Here is a 23,713-nt window from a genome sequence, read left to right as displayed (position 1 = left end):
CACTGTGGAAAACAGTATGGCATTTTCTCAAAAATTTAAAAATGGAACTGCCATTGTACCCAGTAATCCCACTTTTAGGAATATATCCCAAGAAAACAGAAACACCAATCAGAAAGGATATATGCACCCCTCCCTATGTTCATAGCAGCACAAAATTTACAAGCTAAGATTTTGAAACAGCCTAATGCTCATCAGCAGATGAGTGGATTAGAAAACTATGGTACATCTACAAGATGGAATACTACGCTGCTGTAAAAAATGAAGGAATTCTTACCATTTGCAGCAGCATGGATAGAACTGGATAGCATTATGCTAAGTGAAATAAGCCAGGCGGTGAAAGAAAAATACCACATGATCTCACACATTTATGGATAATAAAGAACATTATAACCTGATGAACGAAAAGATAGATACAGAGGCAGAGAAGCATCAAACAGACTGTCAAAGTACAGCAGGAAGCCTTAACCGGTTTGGCTCAGTGGATAGAGCATCGGCCTGTGGACTGAAAGGTCCCAAGCTCAATTCCGGTCAAGGGCATGTACCTTGGTTGCTGGCACATCCCCAGTGAGTGGTGTGCAGGAGGCAGCTGATCAATGTTTCTCTCTCATTGATATTTCTAACTCTCTATCCCTCTCCCTTCGTCTCTGTAAACAATCAATAAAATATTAAAAAAAAAAAAGTACAGCAGGAAGGCTGGGGAATGTTGAGGGGCGGGGAGACAATGTGCTGAATATAGGAACTCTAAATCAGAGATAAACCAAAGGACTTTTATGCATACATATAAGCATAACCAATGGACACAAGACAGTAGGGGGTGGGGTGAGGGCATGTGCCAGAGGGTAGGGTAGGCTGGGGGAAGATCAATGGGGAAAAAAAGAAGACATATGTACTACTATTTGTAATACTTTAAACAATAAAATGAAATTTAAAAAAGAAAAAAAAGTATTTTACTAGCTGGATATATATGCCAAATAAAAATTAACAGAGCTTTTCAACTATAAAAACATAATCTCCCATCCCACTCTAAAATTCCTAGTCCTGTGTTCACATCAGCAGCATACATACTAAAATTGGAATGATGCAGAGAAAATTAACATGGCCCCTGCACAAGGATGACCTGCAAATTCATGAAACATTCCATATTTAGAAAGAAACAAAATAAAATTCCTAGGATAGAAGAGACAATCATATCTGAGGCTAGAGAAGCAAAAGGAAAAATGGTGTTACCTAGAGCCCTTGGTGGTTTTTAGCTCTTCCAATACATATTACCTAGTCTCTAAATTAAATTACCATTGCTTGAAATACCTATAGTGGTTTCTATTTTCCTGACCAGATAATGACTGATGATACTGATGACAACAGGAAATAGATATAGTAGTAATGTAGCATTAGTTACAATGAGATGCCTCCTACTCCTTTTAAGTACTGACCTTCAAATCTGAGATCAACACATATCTATAGAAGCAGACATATGAAAATTTGAACTATACAAAATGGTGAGCCACAGAGGCCAACACTGACCCTATATGTTGAAAAATGTATAAGAAATAGAGAATCTTAACCATCACAGTTTGAGCATTTCCAGTTACACTTGCAAGAATGTATCAACTACTTTAAACTGATACCACTTAATATTTTAATCATCTAACTCCCTTTGTTTGATTCAAAGCTCAGAAAGCAACCTTTCATGATTTATTACATGATTTATCTTCCAATGTTTGGCTACCGACTGGAGAGACAATGTGCTGAATATAGGAACTCTAAACAGACTCTTTTGCGGGGGTTGAATAAAATAGTATTTGCTGATGCAGATTTGTTTCCTGTGTGACTTGATTACAAGGAGAGAATGTATTTAACAGGACAACATGAGTAATTTAACCTGTATAACAATTATAATCCTCATTGTAAGTTAATAATTTGGAATTTTGTTGTTTACAAGGTCTTGTATGCATATGAATAGTTGAATCATGTATTCAGGTCCTGATTAGATCTGGGCACTGACAAGAGTGAGAGAAGCAACCTAAGTGTCTTTGGAGGGATGATTGGATAAAGAAGCTGTGGTACATATACTGCCATCTGTGACAACATGGGTAAATATTGAGAATATCATGCTAAACAAAATAATTCAGACAGAAACAACAAGAATCATATGATTTCACTCAGATGTGGGATATAAAAAAGGAATCAACAAATACAACAAAACAAAACAAACAAAAAAAACTGGTAGACAAAGACAACAGTATGGTGGTTACCAGAGGGGAAGCAGAGTTAGGAGAGGTAAGACAGGATAAAGGGTGTCAAATATATGGTGACAGAAGAACACTTGACTTTGAGTGATAAACACAGTGCCTTATACAGATGATGTATCACAGAAATGTACACTTGAAACTTATATAATCTTACTAGAGGCCTGGTGCAAAAAAATTTGTGCACTGGGAGGGGGGTCCCTTAGCCTGGTCTGTGCCCTTTCACAGTCTGGGACCCCTCGGGGGATGACCACCTGCTGGCTTAGTCCTGCTCCCCAGGGGATTGGGCCTAAGATGGCAATCAGACATCCCTCTGGCAGCCCGGGAGCCCTAGGAGGATGTCCACTTGCCAGCGGGGAGCAGGCCTAAGCTGCAGTCGGACATCCTTAGTGCTGCTGAGGAGGCAGGAGAGGCTCCTGCCACCACCGCTGCACTGGCAGCCATCAGCCTGGCTTGTGGCTGAACAGAGCTCCCCCTGTGGGAGCACACTGACCACCAGGAGACAGCTCCTGCATTGAGCTTCTGCCCCCTGGTGGTCAGTGTGTGTCATAGTGACCAGTCATTTCCAGTCATTCTGCTGTTAAGGACAGTTTGCATATTACCCTTTTATTATATAGGATAGAGGCCGGGTGCATGGGTGGGGGCAGGCTGGTTTGCCCTGAAGAGTGTCCCAGATCAGGATGGGGGTCCCGCTTGGGTGCCTGGCCAGCCTGGGTGAGGGGCTTATGGCTGTTTTCAGGCTGGCCACACCCCGTTTAGGGTGGGGGTCCCCACTGGGGTCCCTGGCCAGTCTGGGTGAGGGGCTGAGGACCGTTTCCAGGCTGGCCAAGCCCCCAGCCCCCCAACCCCCCAGTGATGGAAGTTCACAGCCGCTCCTTTTTTTTTTATTCTGAGATTTATTTACCTTCTATAATTGAAACTTTGTAGCCTTGAAAGGAGCTCAGAGCTGGCCAGGGCCGGCTGGTGGGAAGCTTGGCTTCCTCCATCACCAGGGGCAACCCACTCCTGCCCGCTCCAGCTCCGTGGCCACTGCCCGCTGAAAGCAGGTATCTGGGGTTTATTTACCTTCTATAATTGAAACTTTGTTGCTTTGAGTGGAGCTTAGATACAGGGCGGTGGCAGGTGGGAAGCTTGGCTTCCTCTATCATTGGGGCAACCAAGCCTCCTGCTTGCTCCAGCTCCATGGCTGCCAGCGGCCATCTTGGTTGGGTTAATTTGCATATAGACGCTCTGATTGGCTGGTGGGCATGACTTAAGGCATAGCGAAGGTATAGTCAATTTGCATGTTTTTCTTTTATTAGTGTAGATTAACTAATGTGATTTTTGTCTTGTAATATGTTCATGTACTATATCACATTTATTGATTTGTAGATATTGTACAAATTTTACATCTCTGGAATAAATCCCACTTGGTCATGGTGTATGATTTTTTTTAATGTATTGCTGGATCTGATTTGCTAAATTTTTTTGAGGATTTTAGCATCTATGCTCATCATGGATATTGGCCCATAATTATCTTTCTCTGTAGTATCTTTATCTGGTTTTAAAATTAGGATTATTCTGGTCTCATAAAAAGAGCTTGGAAGTGTTCCTTCCTCTTGAATTTTTTGAATAGCTTGAGGAAGATAGGTGTTAGTTCTTCTTTGAATGATTGGTAAAACTACCCTGTGAATCTGCACAGAACAGGGCTTTTGTTTGCTGGATTTTTTAATTATTATTATTACTGCTTCAATTTCATCAATAGTTATCAGCCTATTCAGATTTTCTGATTCTTCCTAACTGAGTTTTGGAAGATTTTATTTTTCTAGGAATAGGTCCATTTCATCAAGGCTGTCCAGTTTGTTGGAGTAGAGTTGTTCATAGTATTTTTTTACAATCCTTTGTATTTCTGTGGAGTCAGTTGTTACTTCACCTGTTTCATTTCTGATTTTGTTTATTTGGGTCCTCTCCCTTTGTTTCTTGGTGAGTCTGGCTAGAGGTTCATCAATATTGTTTATTCTTTCAAAGAACCATCTCTTGGTTTTATTGATCTTTGGTATACATTTTTTGATCTCTATGTCATATATTTCCACTCTGATCTTTATTATTTCCATCCTTCTGCTTATTCTGGGTTTTTCTTGTTGCTCTTTTTCTAATTCTTTAAGTTGTAGGGTTAGATAACTTATTACAAGTTTTTCTTGTTTTTTGAGGTGGGCCTGTAGTGCTATGAACTTCCCTCTCAGGATTGCTTTCACTATGTCCCTTAGATTTTGGATTGTTGTGTTTTCATTGTCATTTGTTTCTAGGATGCATTTTATTTCTTCTTTTATCTCTTTGGTAACCCAATCATTGTTTAATAGCATGCTATTTTCTCTCCATGTGTTTAATTGTTTTTTATTGCTTTTATTATAGTTGATTTCTAGTTTTATGCCACTATAATCTGAGAAGATACTTGATATGATTTCAGTCTTCTTGATTTTGTAAAGACTTAGCTTGTATTCTTTTTTTCTATATTTATTTTGTTTATCACTAACATGTATATGTCTTCTAACAGATATAAAGAAAATCAGAATCAAATTTATTTGGGGACATCCAAGGATCTTATGCAGCCACTGGATCTATGCTTTTAAACAATGCTATGAATACTTGTTAAATCAATGAAACACTGGTGACACATTGCAACTACTTTGTGAATAAACATGGTTTTTAAATTAAACATCATGTGTTATCACTGTTATTTTCTTTCTTTGATTTAGACAATGCTTAAATAGAATGCTACAACTTGGCATAGTTGCAAAAGCAAAGGTTTTGAGTCCAAACATGGATTGAAATCTCCTTTTTCAATTAGCGATTGTAAACTAGAGATAATAATGTCCACCTTATAGGACTTTATTAGAATTTTAAAAATAAGATGTGGAAGATGCCTGGTGTTTTGCCTGGCACATAACAAATATTCTATAATTGGTAATAATTACACACTAGATAGCAAGAATTTTGTCTTTACACTTAAAATATCAATGGTAACTGTTTGTTGTCTTGTAGTCACATATTTTTATGCAGCTATTGCCAGGATTCCTCAGATAGTGGCCAAAAGAAACTAACTAACCTTCAGAAAGATTTATTTACAGTTCCTGTGTTAGGAGGACAGAGCCAAACATTTCAGTGATATAAGATTTCTAAAGTTATTGAAATATTCAATTTCTATAAAACTTACAATGTTTTGTGTGGCTCTACATTTCAAAAACACAGGTTCTATACGTCAGTGTTTATGTATTAATATATACACAGTACTTCTTACACTGACATGAGGATTTGTCATTCAAGACAAATAAAAAACATGAATTTTGAGTAATGATATAAGCCTGACAAACATACTTGTAAAATGCTACTTATCACAAATGCATGTTGCATAAATAGCCATTTCCTGACTTTTATGGTATAATTTTTGACCCACAGAATTTAATACCATGTTAGGATGAGCAGTGAATAAATAAGATTTTGTATTATAAGCCTAGATCTTTTGAATATTAAGGTTTCATTTGACAGAAACTTATGATTATGCCCATCTCAATAATATTTAAATTGTAAGATGAATGTCTGAAGTTATTATTAAGTGTACTATAGCAAATTTGTTATATAAAAGGTTACTTGAGATTTGTTGTAAACACGGAATGTTAGAAATACAGATTATATGTATATATTTTTTAATTTATACAGAGAAATAAATTACCTTTGTTTTAGAGCCCTTAAACTTGAAAATGCAATAAAAACCTAATTAACTAATTTATCACAAATACCAAACAGGCCAATGATTTTGGTAATTATCAAGAGAACTCAATTTTTGCTTTACTATGCAGATCTTATTTGCTGAACTGAATTGGAGATCATTAAAATTATGTGCAATACACTACTTACTGAAGCATGACAAAATCAGACTGTTATAACCAATTAATTGAACTTAATAAAGTTTTCAATTATTTTTTCTTTATTAGCATTCCCTTGAGGTTAATGATGTGTTCTTTCTTTTGACTAGGAGGAATCAGTAAAAATTTTAGAAGAAAATTAAATTGCAATGGTTTGAAATAACCAGGACTTCCTAACAGCTAAACAAATTATTTTCCTGACCCAAATCTGACTAAAAGAGCCCCACAATAAATTATTTATACACTTTGTCAAACAATTTCCAACCAAAACTTTTTGTACATTAAATAAGTTGGAAATTCCAGGTGTCTGCGTTGATTTGATTTTCTGCTCTACCAGGAAAATGTGAATGTCTTTTTTTAATCTCTTTTCTCTATAGAGAAAACCTGCCAAGAGTCACCTATGAAATGACCTGTTGCTCTTTGCTCTTTCACTTGCATATGAAAAGGTGGTTATATTAGTAAGGGTATCTTCTACTTCTCATTAAATTTGAGAAGAAAGCATGTGGGTAATTGAGATGTTCTGGGGAGTAGTTAACTGGTTGCCTGGTATGGCCTTTATAAAATGGCATTTATTGTGGCGAATTCATCCCAGCCTACGGTCTGATTCTAGTAGGTGTAGACTAGGTCTAGACTAGTAGGTGTAGAGTATTGATTTGTTAATATTCTGAAATTGCTGTGTACTCAAATTCTCAATACTTAAACCAGAAAACAAACATATTATTGATAATTTATAATTGCTATATAGACTTTATTAGCATTCCTTTGAGGTTAATGATGTGATCTTTCTTTTGACCTGAACAGTGATTAAACTAACAAGTCTTTGGAGTTAGTGCCAGTGCTCAACCTCAAATCTGCTATTCCCTGCCACTGATATATCTGTCAATTTATGTAATGTCTCAGCTTCTTCAGCTGCAACTGAGAATGATTATATTGGCCTCATAAAATGGTTACAAGTTTTATGGTCTCAGGTCTTCCATAGAAGACTTTAATCTATTTTGAGTTTATTTTGGTATATGATGAAAGAAAGTAGTCCAATTTCGTTTTTTCCAGTTTCCCCAACACCACTTATTGAAGAGACTGCATTTATCCCATTTAATATACTTGCCTCCTTGGTAGTAGGTTAATTGACCGTATAAATGAGGATTTATTCATGAGATTTCTATTGTATTCCATTGATCTATATTTCTGTTTTTATTCCAGTACCCTACTGTTTTGATTATTGTAGCTTGCAGCATAGTTTGATACCCCACACACACTTTGTTCTTTCTCAAGTTCTATTTGGCTATTTAGGGCCCCTCCAGTTAGTTGTTCTCTCATCAATGTCATAACAAAATTACATTGAGCAAATTGATGTTATTGGAGGACGTGCTGTATAAAGTCAACAATGACAATAACAAATCTAAAGATAATGTTTTAATACAAAAAGACACTCTAAAACAATCCTTAATAAATTGCATAGATGAATTTATAAGCACAATTATATAAAAGATAATTTAAAAATTACATTTGCTATAAATTATCACAGTAAAAAATAGAAACAACTTGAATGCCTATATATCAGGATATTAAATAAATTATGCATGCTATATTAATATAAAATACTACGACCTTAAAATTATCATAAATATCTCTTTTTTGGAAATGCTTAATGGCATAAGATGTATTTATTAAAAGAAAATATGTTCCAAAACAATGTGATATCACAATTGTGTTTTTGTATTATTTTTATTTATTTATTATTAAATCTTTACTGTTGAAAGTATTACATATGTCCCCCTTTTCCCCCCATTGACCCCTTCTAGCCCATCCCAAACCCCCGCCTCAGGTCTTCACCCCCTTATTGTCTGTGTCCATAGGTTATGCATATATGCATACAAGTTCTTTGGTTGATCTCTTCCCACCCAACTACCCATGTTTTTTAAAAGTTTATATAAATACAGAGAACAATCATTGATGAAAGTATACAAAAAGGGTAACAAGTGATATCTCTCTGTTGTTTTTATCTTATTTTCTCTATTTTCCAAATTTTCTGCAATGAACATACATTACTGTTGTTATTAAAAGGCAATAAATATAAAATCATTTTTGCATTTATATGCAGCAAATTGAATTGAAAAATCAACTAGAAAATGACTGAGCTCATGAGCAAGGCATGGAATTTGAGTGAACCTACTGCCACAAATTTTGTTCAAAGATCCAGTTCTAATCATAACAACAAACACCTTTAAAACTTCACTCTGTAGGATCAGATCCCCTTGATTTATCTATTTTACATGTTAAAGGAAATTGTCAGTATCAAGTAGAAAAGAAAGTAAGAGTAATATTGTGGTGAGCACATTGGTACAATATTATTAAAAATCTCTTCAATAAATGTATTCTCTGAAAGCCAGGTACAGAGGTTTTAAATAAGGATACGACCTGCTTTGAAGAAGACTATGCCTTATTAGTGAATAAGAAAGGACTCTTGTCCCAACTACTTGAAAAGTAAAATCAGTGTGTTATAGCTAGTACTTCCATTTAAAGATTATATTTTAAATAGGCTAGACAAGTAGTCTGGCCTATAAAAGTTAGACATGAATATTCAGAAATATAGGTAAGAAAGGCCAAATAAAATTATTTTTGATATTGAAGTGTTTAAGAATTAAAAGAGCTTGATAAGGTAGAATGCAACTGTCTCATGTCTTGCAATTGCTTCTAACCTTTGGTTCAATATGCAACAGAAAAATAGATGACTTATGATATAAATGTTCAAATCCAATATGTATTTCTTAAGCTTGCTACATTTACATTATATAAAAGGATTTTTTAGTCTAGTTAAAGAAAACAATATTTAACATTATTAGGCAGGAATCTCTGACAATTGACCTCTGAACCATTTTTTAAAATATATTTTTATTGATTTCAGAGAGAGGAAGGGAGCAGGAGGGAAGGATAGAAACATCCTATAAAATAAAAGCCTAATATGCTAAGTGTCCGACCATTTGTTCAACCGTTCGACCAGTCGCTATGATGCACACTGACCACCAGGAGGCAGATTCTCCAACCAGCAGGTTAGGTTGCTGCTGGGGTCCAGCCGACTGGGACTGGACAAGACAAGCTGCACACGCCCTGGAGCCAACCTCCCAAGGTCCCTCCCCAGCCTCTAAAATATTTCTTCTAATTAATTTCCTTTCAGTGTGCATGAAACCCTGCATTGGGCCTCTAGTCAATGATGAAAGAGAACCATTGATCAGCCTTCTGGGGATTGAGCCCACACCCCGGGCATGTGCTCTAACCAGGAATTGAACCATGACCTCCTGGTTCATGGGTCAATGCTCAACCACTGAGCAACACTGGCTGGACTTCTGGAACATTTTATTAAGCCTGGGAACCTTACTATTTCTTAGAATACTGATAGAAATTTTAAAATCTCCACATTTATAATGCAGCTCATTTTATTATCTCTTTGCATAATGTGTAGAAGTTGTGTTTATCCTCTCCCATGTCACAGAGTTAAATCCAAATGTCCTAATTCTTAAATTTTATTCTTTTCCCTTAAAAACTTTGGCCTCGAGTATACATCTGACAAACTACTCAACATTTTAACTAAGTATATCTGCTTCTGTAACAATGGCTTTCAATGAGATTCTAAAATGGCATATTGGTTCAATTCAATGCAATAAATATTTAATGAGTATCTACCATGGGTCTGACAACAGATTTTAAGTATTGGGGACCTGGAAGACCATATAATCTAGCAGTAAAGACACATGGATAAATTACTAGTGAAATATAAGTAGAAAGGTGCCAAAACCAATGGTGAGTTCTCATTCCCTCTCTTAATAAATCACAAGCATTTGACCACTGCTGATGTCCTTCTGAAATACTTTTTTCCAATCATTTGAATGAGCATCCTACAAAATAGTCATTCCTTCTTCCTAATATCCAATACCTTCTTTATTCTATATTATATATTTCTATAAATATTATCAAATGACATAATTTGTTTGCCTGTATCTCCCTAAGAATAATGGAAAAGACTTTGTTTTGATCAATGCTATAATCTCAGGTCCTTGACCAATCCCTGGCATGTACTAAGTACTCAATAAATATTTGTTGAATGAATATTGGAAGAATGTGTAAACTACTACTAGAAATAATGAAAATAAAATTGCAACCGTTTTTGTTTCAGAGTGATAGTTGAACAAATTAGTTAACTTGATAGATAGTGCACTAGAAGTGAACCTTTAGGGATGTTTTCCAGGGGGTATTCTAGAAAAGTAGATGTTTTGTTCAAAGAATGTCAAGTAGTTCAGTGTAGCTAGAATATAAACTATTTGGTATTGCAACATAGGACTGGAATCTATTAGTTGGAGATAGTGTGTGAAAATCTTGTATAGGATACTAAGTAAAGTGGATGTAGGCAATGGGGAAACATCAAGAATATTTAAGCAGAAGCATAATAAACTCAGATTTTAATACTATTACTACTGTCACTAGCTCATACATATACAGCATTTGCTCTGTGCCAGACACTGTTCTAACTGCTATGCATATTTTCATACTTAGAATAATCCAGTGAAGTAGGTACTATTATGATTCCCATTTTTCAGATAAGGAAAATGAGGTACAGACAGGTTCAATAACATGTCTAATATCACACAGCTGCTAAGTGGCAGAAGCAGGGTAACAAACCCAGACACTCTGGTTCCAGAGTACACACTCATTACCATTATGCTATGAAGGATGAGTTGGTTTGGGGAGTCTTTAAGTATTATAAACAATTATAGAATCACTGAACAATATTTATGGGAATGGAAGAGAAAGAATCATTTTGGAGGTATATTTGATAGGATATTATGACGTGACTGAATGTGAGCAATGAGAGAAAAATAAGTCAAGTATAACCTGGAGGTTTCTATAGGTTAAATGATGGTGTTATTAACCTGGATAAGGAAGACAGGAAGAAGAACAGGTTTCAGTAGAGATGAAAATAATTGATTTATCTATGACTGTTTGAATATACAGCTAGGTTGCTCTAGTAAACACTAGTATTAAGCTTTTGTTCAGTTATGTCATCCCCCCGTGACATTAGTAGAAATTTTAAGTAAACATCAAGACTCTGTAAAATATTATTCTAATTATTTCTCTGCCAACTTCTAACATGCTAAAATCGTTACCAATCTGATCAATACTTCATTCATCAAGGTCAGTTGATGTGCTGTTGGCTAAATCTTCAAAATTCTACTCTTTACTCCCTCCTTTGAGACTGAGACTCTTTCCAAAAATGAAACAAAATGATTAGTGTGCTTTTCTCCCCTGAAGAAGTCTATACATAATCAATATTTTGCCTTAATGGTATTAGAAAACTATCAGGAAACTAAATCCAATTAAGAATGTGAAATGTAAATAAATATTTAAAACAAGTGATTTCAGTTTAAGAAATATAGATTGCTATCTTTTTTTTACTTTAGTTGAAAGATATATTGTGGTTTTCATTTCTCTCAAATAATTATTAAAATTATATTATTCAAAGAGCATTTCAATAGGGTGTGGTAGCTACAGTGATGTGTGGATACAAAGAATGTTATGGGAATACTTTCCTAAAATTTATCTTTATTGCTGAAAGTATTACAGATGCCACAATTTTTCCCCATTGACCCCATCCACCCCACAATCTCCCCAGGCCTTCACCACACTATTGTCTGTGTCCATGGGTTATGCATATATGCATATAAGTTCTTGGGAGTACTTTTGAAGAATGCTTTGCTTACTGTTAGAGGTAGTGGAAAGTTACCCTAAAGTAATGACATCTTAAAAGAGAACATTGAGCATGTAGGGGCTAACCAGATGAAGAGAAGATAGGTGTAGGAGTGTACATGGTAGAAGGAATAAGTTATTAAAGTGGGAGCTTATAGAACACTAGAGGCCCAGTGCACGAATTCATGCATGGGTGGGATCCCTTGGCCTGGATGGCAATTAGGCCGATTGGGGTTGTCTCACCCAGTCCTGATCAGGGCTGGCCGGCAGGGGGGAGGGACAGCAGGAGGTTGGCCAGCGGCAGGAGGTTGACTGTGGGAGTGAACTGACCACCAGGGGGGCAGCTTCTGCATTAAGCATCTACTCCCTGGTGGTCAGTGGATGTCATAGCTACCAGCTGGTATTCTGGCCATCCAGCCGTCCAGTCATCTGGTCGTAACGGTCACTTAGGCTTTTAGATAGATAGAGAGATAGGTAGATAGATAGATAGATAGATAGATAGATAGATAGATAGATAGATAGATAGATAGATAGTTGATAGACCCTATCTAATAATAGAGAAACATGGTAATTAACCATAACTTCGCTACCCTTCCCATTGGCTAATCAGCGAGATACGCAAATCAACTGCCAGCCAAGATGGCGGCCGGCAGCCAGGCAGCTGAAGCAAACATGAGGCTTGCTTGCTCCAGTGATGGAGGAAGCCAAGGTTCCCTGCAGCCCAGCCCTGAGCTCCGGATGCAACAATGTTGCAATTATAGAACCTAAACAAACCCCAGGTACCTGCTTTCAGCTGCCAGTGGGCTCAGAGCTTAGAGCAGCCAGTGATGGCAACAGAGTTTCAATTATAGAATCTAACCAAACCCAGATACCTGCTTTTAGCCGGCAATGGCCTCAGAGCTGGAGCCAGCTCTCAGCTCCAGTGACAGCTATAGAAGGTAAATAAATCCCAGAATAAAAAAGAAAAAGAAAAAAGGAGAGGCTGGGAGCTTCTGTTGCCCACCAGCCTGAAAACAGCCCTCAGTCCCTCACCCAGGCTGGCCAGGCACCCCAGTGGGGACCCCCACCCTGAAGGGGGTGTGACCAGCTGCAAACAGCCATCAGCCCATCATCCAGGCTGCCCAGGTACCCAAGCAGGACCCCCACCCTGATCCGGGACACCCTTCAGGGCAAACCAGCCGGCCCCTACCCATGCACCAGGCCTCTATCCTATATAGTAAATGGGTAATATGCAAACTGATCCTAATAGCAGAAGGACTGGTAATGAGTGATCACTATGACACACACTGACCACGAGTGGGCAGACGCTTAATGCAGAAGCTGCCCTCTGGTGGTCAGGGTGCTCTCACATGGGAGGAGATCTGCTCAGCCACAAGCCAGGCTGATGGCTGCCAGTACAGCGGTGGTGGTGGGAGCCTCTCCTGCCTCCTCAGCAGCGCTAAGGGTGTCCGACTGCAGTTTAGGCCTGCTCCCCACTGGCAAGTGGACATCCCCCGAGGGCTGCCGGGCTGCCAGAGGGATGTCTGATTGCCATCTTAGGCCCAGTCCCCCCCGGGGAGCAGGCCTAAGCCAGCAGGTGGTCATCCCCTGAGGGGTCCCAGACTGCAAGAGGGCACAGGCCGGGCTGAGGGATCCCCCCTCCCCCCCCCCCGAGTGCACAAATTTTTATGCACCAGGCCTTTAGTAGATATATAATTAGATATATAAGTGGCTGCATACATGTCAGTGTAACCAAACCAAAGTGAGCAACCAGGAAGTGGTAAGAGATGAAACTAAATACAAAATAGATCCAAGCTATGTAGAATCTAGGAAAAGAAGTTAGAAGTTTAGACATCATTCTGTGCATAATTGGAGGGACATTGAAATGTCTTACTTAGTATAATTGCATAGTTAGACTAGAATTTTTGAAATCTCCCCCAGGCTGAGGGGTAGAATATGGATTGGAGAGAAAGAAAGCTGAAAACAGAGATACAACACTTCTTAAAACTGTCTTCAAAATAAACATTTTATTTTTCTTAAAAAAGGCATAGGATTAGTTAAATATTTATATCTCGACAAAAATCAATATAATTGATGTGAAAATTAATCAACCAACTAAACCTTTTAAATAAGGACAAGTTTATTTAATGTCAGAAAAGATAATAGTAATAAATTTCCTGGAAAAGTTCACCTACGACATTCAGGGGTCCTCAAACTACGGCCCGCGGGCCACATGCGGCCCGCCGAAAACATTTGTTTTTTTACTTCAAAATAAGATATGTGCAGTGTGCATAGGAATTTGTTCATAGTTTTTTTTAAAACTATATTCCGGCCCTCCAAAGATCTGAGGGACAGTGAACTGGCACCCTGTTTAAAAAATTTGAGGACCCTGAACCATCAGAAACTTGAGTGAATCCATTTTATCATTTTTAGGCATAAGCCTAGTGCATACTGGCTAGTACATTTAACCCCTAAGGGCAGTTGATTTAAAGAATAATTAATAGTCTATCCAGGACATAGAACATAGAGGATTATTTTCTGTAAAGTAATCATAACCTTTCGAAAAGCAAATTAATTACATTTAGTTTTCTAAAACAGTATCACAGAAGTTTAGGATGTCCAAAAATTGGAGTTAAGCTATTTTAGTAATCAGCTGTTCCTGACCTTGAGTATGTTATACCTAATAGATCTTTAGGTTTCTCTCTCTCATGCATACATACATACACACACACTCACACACACACACACTCTCGCACACATGCATCTATGCACACACAATTGCATATTTAGCCTATGTTAGGTAGGCAGGACAGAAAAAGAGACTATCAACATCAATATTATCAAACTGGTGCATTGTCAACTACTGTTCCGGTACAAATAGTTGTGCCATGTTTCCATAAGTTTAGGAAGCACTGGATTAAATAGCTTTATATAGATTTCCTTACTATAGGACTTCTGAAAGACTGCATTAAGGAACATTGTGTCTTCCTAAGAGATATAGAAGATAGCATATCCCATACTTTTTCACCATAGATAGAACAATTAACAGAGGAATGCTCTGTGGGACTCCAAATTTTGCTCAAAAATGGATATGCATTATTAGTTAGGTTTAACAAACATTAAAAACCTACAGTACTATAGTTATTTAAGTAGGTATTGTCCCAAATCAATAACATTTTAATATACTTGCTCCTATATGCTTCTTCTCTATGCTACAGTAAAGACTGTAAGTCTCACAAACTTAAGTGTCTGTTCATTCCCTAAAGGAGTGGAAAGTTTTCTTCAAATAAATGCTTCACAGGCCTATTTTTAAGGTATCACCCAAATTTGGAGAATCCCTAAATGCCCTCGTCACCTCTTCTAAATACTTTGGTTCCTGTCCATTTACATCTATGTTTCCCTCATAGACTATGAATTCCTTGAGGGTAACAATTTTATGTCTTACTTTCCTACCCAAAAGAATTTGCTGCACTGCATTACATATATTACTTGTCAATAAATGATCCTTGAATGTTTCAGGAATGGAACTTGGAATAACTTACTCCCAGCATTGCCTCAATTACATAAATGTCATTGATTCAGCTTTTTCATTTTTCTGAAGAGGGAACAAATTAGGAATCCAGAGTGACCATTTTAGAATGCCAGATCATGACATGTTAGTGTTAAAAAATAAAAACATATAATGTCAAAATGGGGTACATATGATCTTGGAGGCATATGAAGACTCTCCAAGAGGTACTCTGGCATCAATAGTTTCAAAAGAATTAAATTATAGGTTTCAACTAAAATAAATTGTCTTGGTTAAAATTGTTATGTATAAAAAGAAGATGCTATAGAGGCTTTTCTTTCTCACCATCATTTTTGCATTTTACCTTCTATTTACAAAAGAAAGACGTGGCTCTTACCTACCTGGGACATTGCTTTAGGACACTGCCTCAGGCTATACAGTATTTGGGTTGCCCAATAAAGGAGTCATTTTAAATATTCTTGTTGAGAAGGTAAACAATAATAAAGACTAAGTAATAAATCGTTTTGCAAACCAAATGGGTTCCAATTTTTTGCTTTTAATTAAATTGAAGTTGGACATAAGTTATTAGCTGATAGAACATTAAAAAATTTTTATGGTACATCACTATATTACTTGGAAGAAGTTTAAATAATTGAATAACAGTGTTATAACAAAATTATTTCCATCCCCATCTCTTTAAAAAAAGATTGAATTTATTGGGTGACTTTGGTTAATAAAATTACATAAGTTTCAGGCATACAATTTTAATTCTATAATCTGCTATATAAGTGAATAAGTTGTCCCATTGCTTATATTTATAAAGAAAAATAAAGATAAGAAAATAGCTTATTTAGAAAAAGTTTATTTAGAAAAATACTTTATTCTAAATGCTGCCATTTTTAACAGTAATTAATATTCATCTTCAAATGCATGTGCTAATTGAAAATATTCCCCATTCATTGCTTTGAGGTACTTCTAATAAAATTTTACTTTTTATGATTAATAATTATTTTGTAAAATGTTAAATATTTTTGTTTTGATCAATTGCATATTTCTAATAAGTTTAATCATAATTCAGTCTAGAAGACACATTTTAACAATTAGAACCTCATAGTAATTTAAGATGAAAATAAATATTAATTCATATCTAATACAATAATAGAGGAATATGCAAATTAGCCAGGACACTGTAATGTCACGACCAATCTACAAGTGGCAGAGAGCTACAGGAGGGCTGGACAGTGGGTGGAGAGCTACAGGAAGGTGGGGCAGTGGGCAGAGAACTACCAGCAGCTGTGGGTGAGGTGGCCAGCTGTGGCAAGCAGCAGCGAGCTCCTCATGCATAGGTTTGTGCACAGGGCTACTAGCTTATATATAATTGGTTAAAAATAAAAGACTTTATCCACAATAAGATACCACTTCACCCCTGCCAGAATGGCTACCATCAATAAATAAACAAACAAAAAGTGCTGGCAAGGATGTGGAGAAAAGGAAACCCTAGTGCACTGTTGGTGGAAATTCAGATTGGTGTTACCACTCTGGAAAATGATATGGGGTTACCTTAAAAAATTAAAAATAGAACTGCCTTTTGACCCAGAAATCCCACTCCTTGGAATATATCCTAAGAATCCCAAAACACCTATTTGAAATAATATATGCCCCCCTATATTCATAGCAGCACTATTTACAACAGCCAAGACTTGGAAACAGCCCAAGTTCCTATAAGTTCATGAGTGGATAAAAAAGCTGTAGTACATCTACACAGTGGAATACTATGCAGCTATAAAAAAGAAGGAGCCCTTTTTCCTTGTGTGACTGTATGGATAGAAGTGAAGATTATAATGCTAATTGGAATAAGACATTTAGGGAAATAAAAATACCATATGATCTCACTTACATGTGGAATCTAATGAACAAAATAAACTGATGAACAAAATAGTACCAGAGTGATGGTTACATGAAACAGACTGACAGATATCAGAGGGCTGGTGGGTGGGGTGGACAGGATGAAAGAAGGTGACGAGAATAGCCAAATAACATATATGCATAGCCCATGGACTCAGACAACAATGTGGTTAGGTCCAGAGGGAGGGGAGGTAGGGTCTGATTAGAGGGGGGAAATGGAAGGGAAATGCATCTGTAATAAAAATAAAAAATAAAATAAAATACTTTCATGTATAAAATACAGTTAGTTAAGTCAAGTCAGTGTTGCTCAGTGGTTGGTTGAACACTGACCCATGCACAAGGAGGTGGTAGGTTCAATTCCCAGTCAGGGCACATGCCCAATGATGGGCATGCAGGAGGCGGTCAATGGATCTCTCTCATCAATGTTTCTATCTCTCTCTCCTTTTCCCTTCCTCTCTCTTAAAATAAAATTAATAAAAAGATATTATGAGCAAAAAATGGTATTTAAAAATAAAATAGCCCTAGCCGGTTTGGCTCCTTGGATAGAATGTCTGCCTGAGGACTGAAGGGTCCCAGGTTCAATTCTTGTCAAGGGCACATAACTCAGTTGCAAGCTGATCCATGGCCCCATTAAGGGCACATGTGGGAAGCAACCAATTGATGTGTCTCTCTCACATAAATGTTTCTCTCTCTGTCTCTCCCTCTCGTTTCCACTCTCTCTAAAACTCAATGGAAAGATATCCTCAGGTGAAAATTAACAAAAAAAGATAATAATAATAATAATAAATAAAATACATTTAAGGTAAAATTCAGTGAGTGAAGTGGAAAGGAAATACGAATTCGGGAAGAAAAATGAATGTTGATTTGATGCAGGTCTTCCTGGGGTACAGGGACCTGAAGATCTGCCACCCACTGGGGTTCTTCACTTCTGTCAGTAAAATGCAGGCTGGCATAGATTTTTAAAGTGAAATTGAGTTTATTAGTGAGACAGAAGCAGTGAGAAAGAAAGGGCCACTCCACAGACAGAGCTGTCCCCCTTTACCGGAATTTGCTTCCTTTATTGAGGTCCATTTAATTGGGGGGTGCGGGTGGGGGAGGAAGGGTATTAAATGAAGGGGAGAAATATTCAGTATCTTCCACAGAAAGAGGTAGAGATTTCTCAGGGGAGCTCCGTTGGTCATTTTGTGTCCTTCTACGTGCTTTCTGTTTCCCATAATGATGGCACTGGAAGCAGGGAGTGTAATTTAGCATGCTAATATATTACAATAAGCGTACAATGAGGCTAGGGGTTACATTAGGTGAAATTAGTCACCGTGGAACTGGTGACTGCTGGTTTTAAGCCATAAATCCGGTGTGTAGGAGGTGTCTTCTTTCTTGGCAGCTCCTGTAGCTTTTATTGATTGCAGCTGTTCTGCTACAAACCCTATTTCAGAGTTTCTTGTGAAGGGATTAAGCAAAAACAAAAAACAAACAAACAAACAAAAAAACCTCATAGAGACAGGCAACAGTATAGCAATTGCCAGAGGGAAAAGGGGGTGGGGAGAGGTTGAAAAGGGTAAAGGTGAGATAAATGATGATGGAAGGAGACTTGAGATGGTGAACACACAATACAATTTACAGATGATGTGTTGTAGAATTGTATACCTGAAACCTATATAATTTTATTAACTAATTTCACCCCCAATAAATTCAATTATTCAAAGAAAAGGGTGAAAAAAACTTGTTCATGTGCTGTTGTTTTTAAATGGATTATGACAGACGACTGGGGTTGGTCAGTGGGGGACAAAAGAGGACATATGCAATATTTTTAACAATAAAGAATTATTAAAAGATAAAAAAAATGGATTATTACAGCATCAAATTACTAAGGTAGTTAGAATCCATCACATACATTTTGAAGAGTGCTGTAACTATTTTATTTTAAAATTAGTGGTCAGAAGCATGAAATTCATGCACATTAAAAGGGAATTAATTTGAGGAAATATTTTAATATCGCTATTTGCCCATTCTCTATAATAGAAGTGTCCAGCGAGCCTCACCCCCATTGGACACCACCAAGACCCGGCCATCCCAACCCTCGTCAAACCCCGCCAGGGCGGGGGGCATGGCCTCCAGCCTGGTGCTGGGGCGGAGGGCACAGCCTGAGGGGAGCATGGCCTCAGGTCCCCCAGCCTGGTGCCAGGGCAGGGGGTGGGGCCTCACGGGAGCACTGCCTAAGGTCCCTCATTAAGCCCCAACAGGTCTGGGGCACAGCTTCAGGTCACCCACCCCCGCCCGGCACCAGGCAGCCTCAGGTCCCTGCTGATCTGTGTGAGGGCATGACAGCGTGGCAGCTTGATGACTATTTGCATATTAGCCTTTTATTATGATGATACCATTGTTTACAATATGTTAGAAACTATGCTGTTGCTGCTATTTAAATAAATAGAAAAAAAATTTGATGTCAACTTAAAAATATGCAAGGAAGTATGTCCACTTTCAAAAACTCTTTTGGAAGATATATGAGCAAAAATGGTAAAATTCTTTTTATATAAAGAGTGTATTTTCAAAAAAAGAGAAGCATATTTTCAGCTTCTTATTGTGGGCTCAGATTTCAACCAATAAGGTCAGGTACACCTTATTGACCTAGCCACAATATCTATAATAATAAAATCATAATCTCCTAATTAGACAGGACAGCTGAACAACCTTCTTTACATCATTCCAGGTGTCCTTCTGGACAACCTTCTGGACAAAGTCGAGGTGGAGAGGCTGAGGCAGAGGTGGTTAGGGGCAATCATTCAGGCAGGTGAACAGTTAGGGGTAATCAGGCAGGCATGCAGAGTGGTTAGGGGCTATTAGGCAAGTAGGTGAGTGGTTAGGGTCGATCAGGGAGGTAGGTGAGCAGTTAGGGGTGATCAGGCAGGCATGCAAAGTTGTTAGGGGCTATCAGACAAGCAGGTGAGTGGTTAGGGGAGATCAGGCAAGCAGGTGAGCAGTTAAGGGCAATCAGGCAGGCAGGCAGAGGTAGTTAGGGGCGATCAATTAGGCAGGTGAGCAGTTAGGTGCAATCAGGCAGGCAGGTGAGTGGTAAGGGCAATCAGGCAGGCAAGTGGTTAGGGGGCAATCAGGCAGGCAAGCAGGTGGGCAGTTAGGAGCCAGCGATCCCGGATTGTGAGAGGGATGGCCAACTGCCAAATTAGGCCCGATTCCACAGGGATTCCTGCAGGATCAGGCCTAAACCAGCAGTTGGACATCCCCTGAGGGGTCCCGGATTATGAGAGGGTGCCGGCCGGGCTGAGGGATCCCTCCCCCCCCGCACGAATTTCATGCACCAGGCCTCTAGTCAATTATAACAGACTTAATGGAGTACTTTGTTTTTATTTGTACAATAAATCAGCATGACTATTACAGCCAAATTAATTTAACCAGATGCCATAAAGGTTGAATGCTCACTAACAAATTGCAAATATCTGATTCAGTTGGGTCATGAAGAGAACAGAAAGAGTCAAACCAACCTTCTGTGCTTTGATCATTTCAGCCCTTTTAATGAGCATTTGAACTGGATTGACAAACTACCTCCAATCCTTTTTGTAACAAGGCAGCAAATGAATTAATATAATTTTGACTATTTATTCAGATATATGCTTCCATTTTTATTAAATCTGGTCACAGATACTACTGACTTTTGAATACTTAAATTTAGCTTTTAAAAAAAATAATTACTGTTAAAAGTATTACATATGTCCCCCTACATCCCCTATTGACCCCCTCCAGACCGCCCCTGCCCCCCATCCCAGGACCTCACCACCCCATTGCCTGTGGCCATGGGCCATGCATATATGCATACAAGATTCTTGGCTAATTACTTCCCACCCACCCTCCCACCCACCTTCCCTCCAAGATTTCTCACTCTGTTCCATGCTTCCATGTCTCTAGATCGACTCCATTCATCAGTTTATTTTGTTACTTAGATTCCACATATGAGTGAGATCATGTGATACTTGTCTTTCTCTGACTGACTTATTTCACTTAGCATGATAGTTTCCAGGTCCCTCCATGTTGTCTCAAAGGGTAAGAGATTCTTCTTTTTTTACTTATTTTTTATACCATAGTATTCCATGGTGTAAATGTACCACAGCTTTTTTATCCACTCATCTGCTGATGGGCACTTGGGCTGTTTCCAGATCTTAGCTATTGTAAATTGTGCTGCTTTGAACATAGGGGTGCATACATTCTTTCTGATTGCTGTTTCAGGTTTCTTAGGATATATTCCCAGAAGTGGGATGACTGACAACTTCTCCTAATTAACGTAAAGCAAATTTCAATTTCAAAAATTGAGTCCAACTTTTAATTCCAGGAGGTGAACTCACTGTAGGAATGTCACTTCTTCCCCTCTCTTTTCCTTTCATCATTAACAAGCCTTTTATTAAATAACAACTGCAGGTCAGGCACTCTAATCAATGTTGAGGTAGGGGCATGAGGAGATGGTCAGAGGAAATACACACAATCAATATAATTACTGCACTCAAGAGGTTAAAAGAATTAGGAGATGCATACTTACAAAATAGATTATTCTAATCCAATATGAAAGTGGTAATAGAAATACAGGCCTGAGACGGTTACCGGTTACCATTGACTCTATGAATGTTTGATATTACCTAAACTAGTGATTCTCAAACCCAGTTCACTGATATGTGACATGCCAACTTTATAAAAATTATTTAAGGTACTTAAAAAAATATATTCCTACCTGCCACTGCCATGAACTTTGATTCTGTGTATCTAAAGTTGGGCTTTCAAATTGGTGATACTACTGCTCAGCCAAGTTTGGCAACCACATACCTCATGAAGATGACCACTGTTATCTATAATATGTTTGACATTTACATCACATGACACATTGGAAATAGTATCCACTGACCAACTTTTCTTTTTTTTTTTAAAATATATTTTATTGATTTTTTACAGAGAGGAAGGGAGAGAGATAGAGAGCTAGAAACATCGATAAGAGAGAAACATCGATCAGCTGCCTCCTGCACATCTCAACCCAGGTACATGACCGGAATCGAACCTGGGACCTTTCAGTCCGCAGGCTGATGCTCTATCCACTGAGCCAAACCAGTTTCGGCATCCACTGACCAACTTTTCTATCAACTAAGTACTATAGAACTAATGACTTGAGAATAAAAATGCATTTTTTGGATCATGTGATGATAACCACCACTTTTCATTTACTGTGAGCCTAGTGCTGTTCTTAGCATTTTATATGTATTAATTCATTTCAATTTGATATCCTCATTTGAGAAAATCAGGGCACAGTGAAATTAATTTTCTAATGTTACAAAGTCAGTAAATAGTGGAGTTGAGATCTGAAACCAGGCATTTTTGGCTCCAGAGCCCATACAACTATACTGAACTGCCTCTCATTAACATGGTACTTTCTTGAAATCCCTTTATCATTCTTGGGCAAGCATTACAAAATGAAAAACAAGTACACTTACATAGATCTCCATGAAGCTTTGAAAACTTACATTTAAAAAGCTTAAATCATATATAAAATCCATGGTTCAAAGCCATTTAATTGTACATCTATGCACATATCAGCTTATATTGACTATTTTGTGAAGCAGCATTTTATGTTCAGAAATATGTTCATTCCAATAAAGAAGGCCTTGTCTGAAGGATTGAGGAGTAACCTGTTAAATTTCAACATTATATGCACCATGTAAACCATGCTGACAAATATTGATTTCCTGTATAGCATATAAGAAAGTTGAAATTGTACAATTCTTACTAGAGAGCCTCCTGAATATCAAAAGGATCATAAAAGTATAAACAAAAAGAGAGTAGGAATTTAAGTGTAACTAGGCAGTTACCAAAAGTTAGTATTTGAAACAAATAGACTTAATATTGTCATTTTCACCAAGGTACATACAATAGCAAGCAGGGGTGGGATGGATGAGTGGGTGGTACTCATTTGCCTCTTCCTCTGCGAGTCAATAATGTAGCCAGTGGTCAACAAACTGCGGCTCACGAGCCACATGTGGCTCTTTGGCCCCTTGAGTGTGGCTCTTCCTAAGCCTTAGGAGTACCCTAATTAAGTTAATAACAATGTACCTACCTATATAGTTTAAGTTTAAAAAATTTGGCTCTCAAAAGAAATTCAATTGTTGTACTGCTGATATTTGGCTCTGTTGACTGGTTTGCCGACCACTGATGTAGGCTTATGATTAGTTTTAGATAGAGAACTGTTCTCCATGAACTGAGATTCTATGGCTAGCTGTAACCTCCAACACTTTTCCTGATTTTTCTCTCAGAGTAGCACAACAAATTAGAGTTGTGGGTCCTTAAAACAAAATAGACTTTTAGAAATACTAAGGAACACACTTAGCTATATGTGATACATGAGAATGGAATGTTAGGGCTCATCCTATCTAATAATAGACAAACAT

General features: G+C 37.8%; 1 non-coding gene across 1 annotated transcript; it reads left to right on the top strand.

Moving 5' to 3' along the window:
* The first annotated feature begins 1,040 nt into the window (after window positions 1-1,040).
* On the top strand, window positions 1,041-1,147 carry LOC118654819. Its single transcript, XR_004967084.1, has one exon. It is a non-coding gene; the product is annotated as a U6 spliceosomal RNA (small nuclear RNA).
* The last annotated feature ends 22,566 nt before the right edge of the window (window positions 1,148-23,713 follow it).

This window comes from Myotis myotis, unplaced genomic scaffold (assembly GCF_014108235.1).
Source record: "Myotis myotis isolate mMyoMyo1 unplaced genomic scaffold, mMyoMyo1.p scaffold_m19_p_4, whole genome shotgun sequence".
NCBI classification, from domain to species: Eukaryota; Metazoa; Chordata; class Mammalia; order Chiroptera; family Vespertilionidae; genus Myotis; species Myotis myotis.
This window is presented reverse-complemented; position numbering and strand designations above follow the sequence as displayed.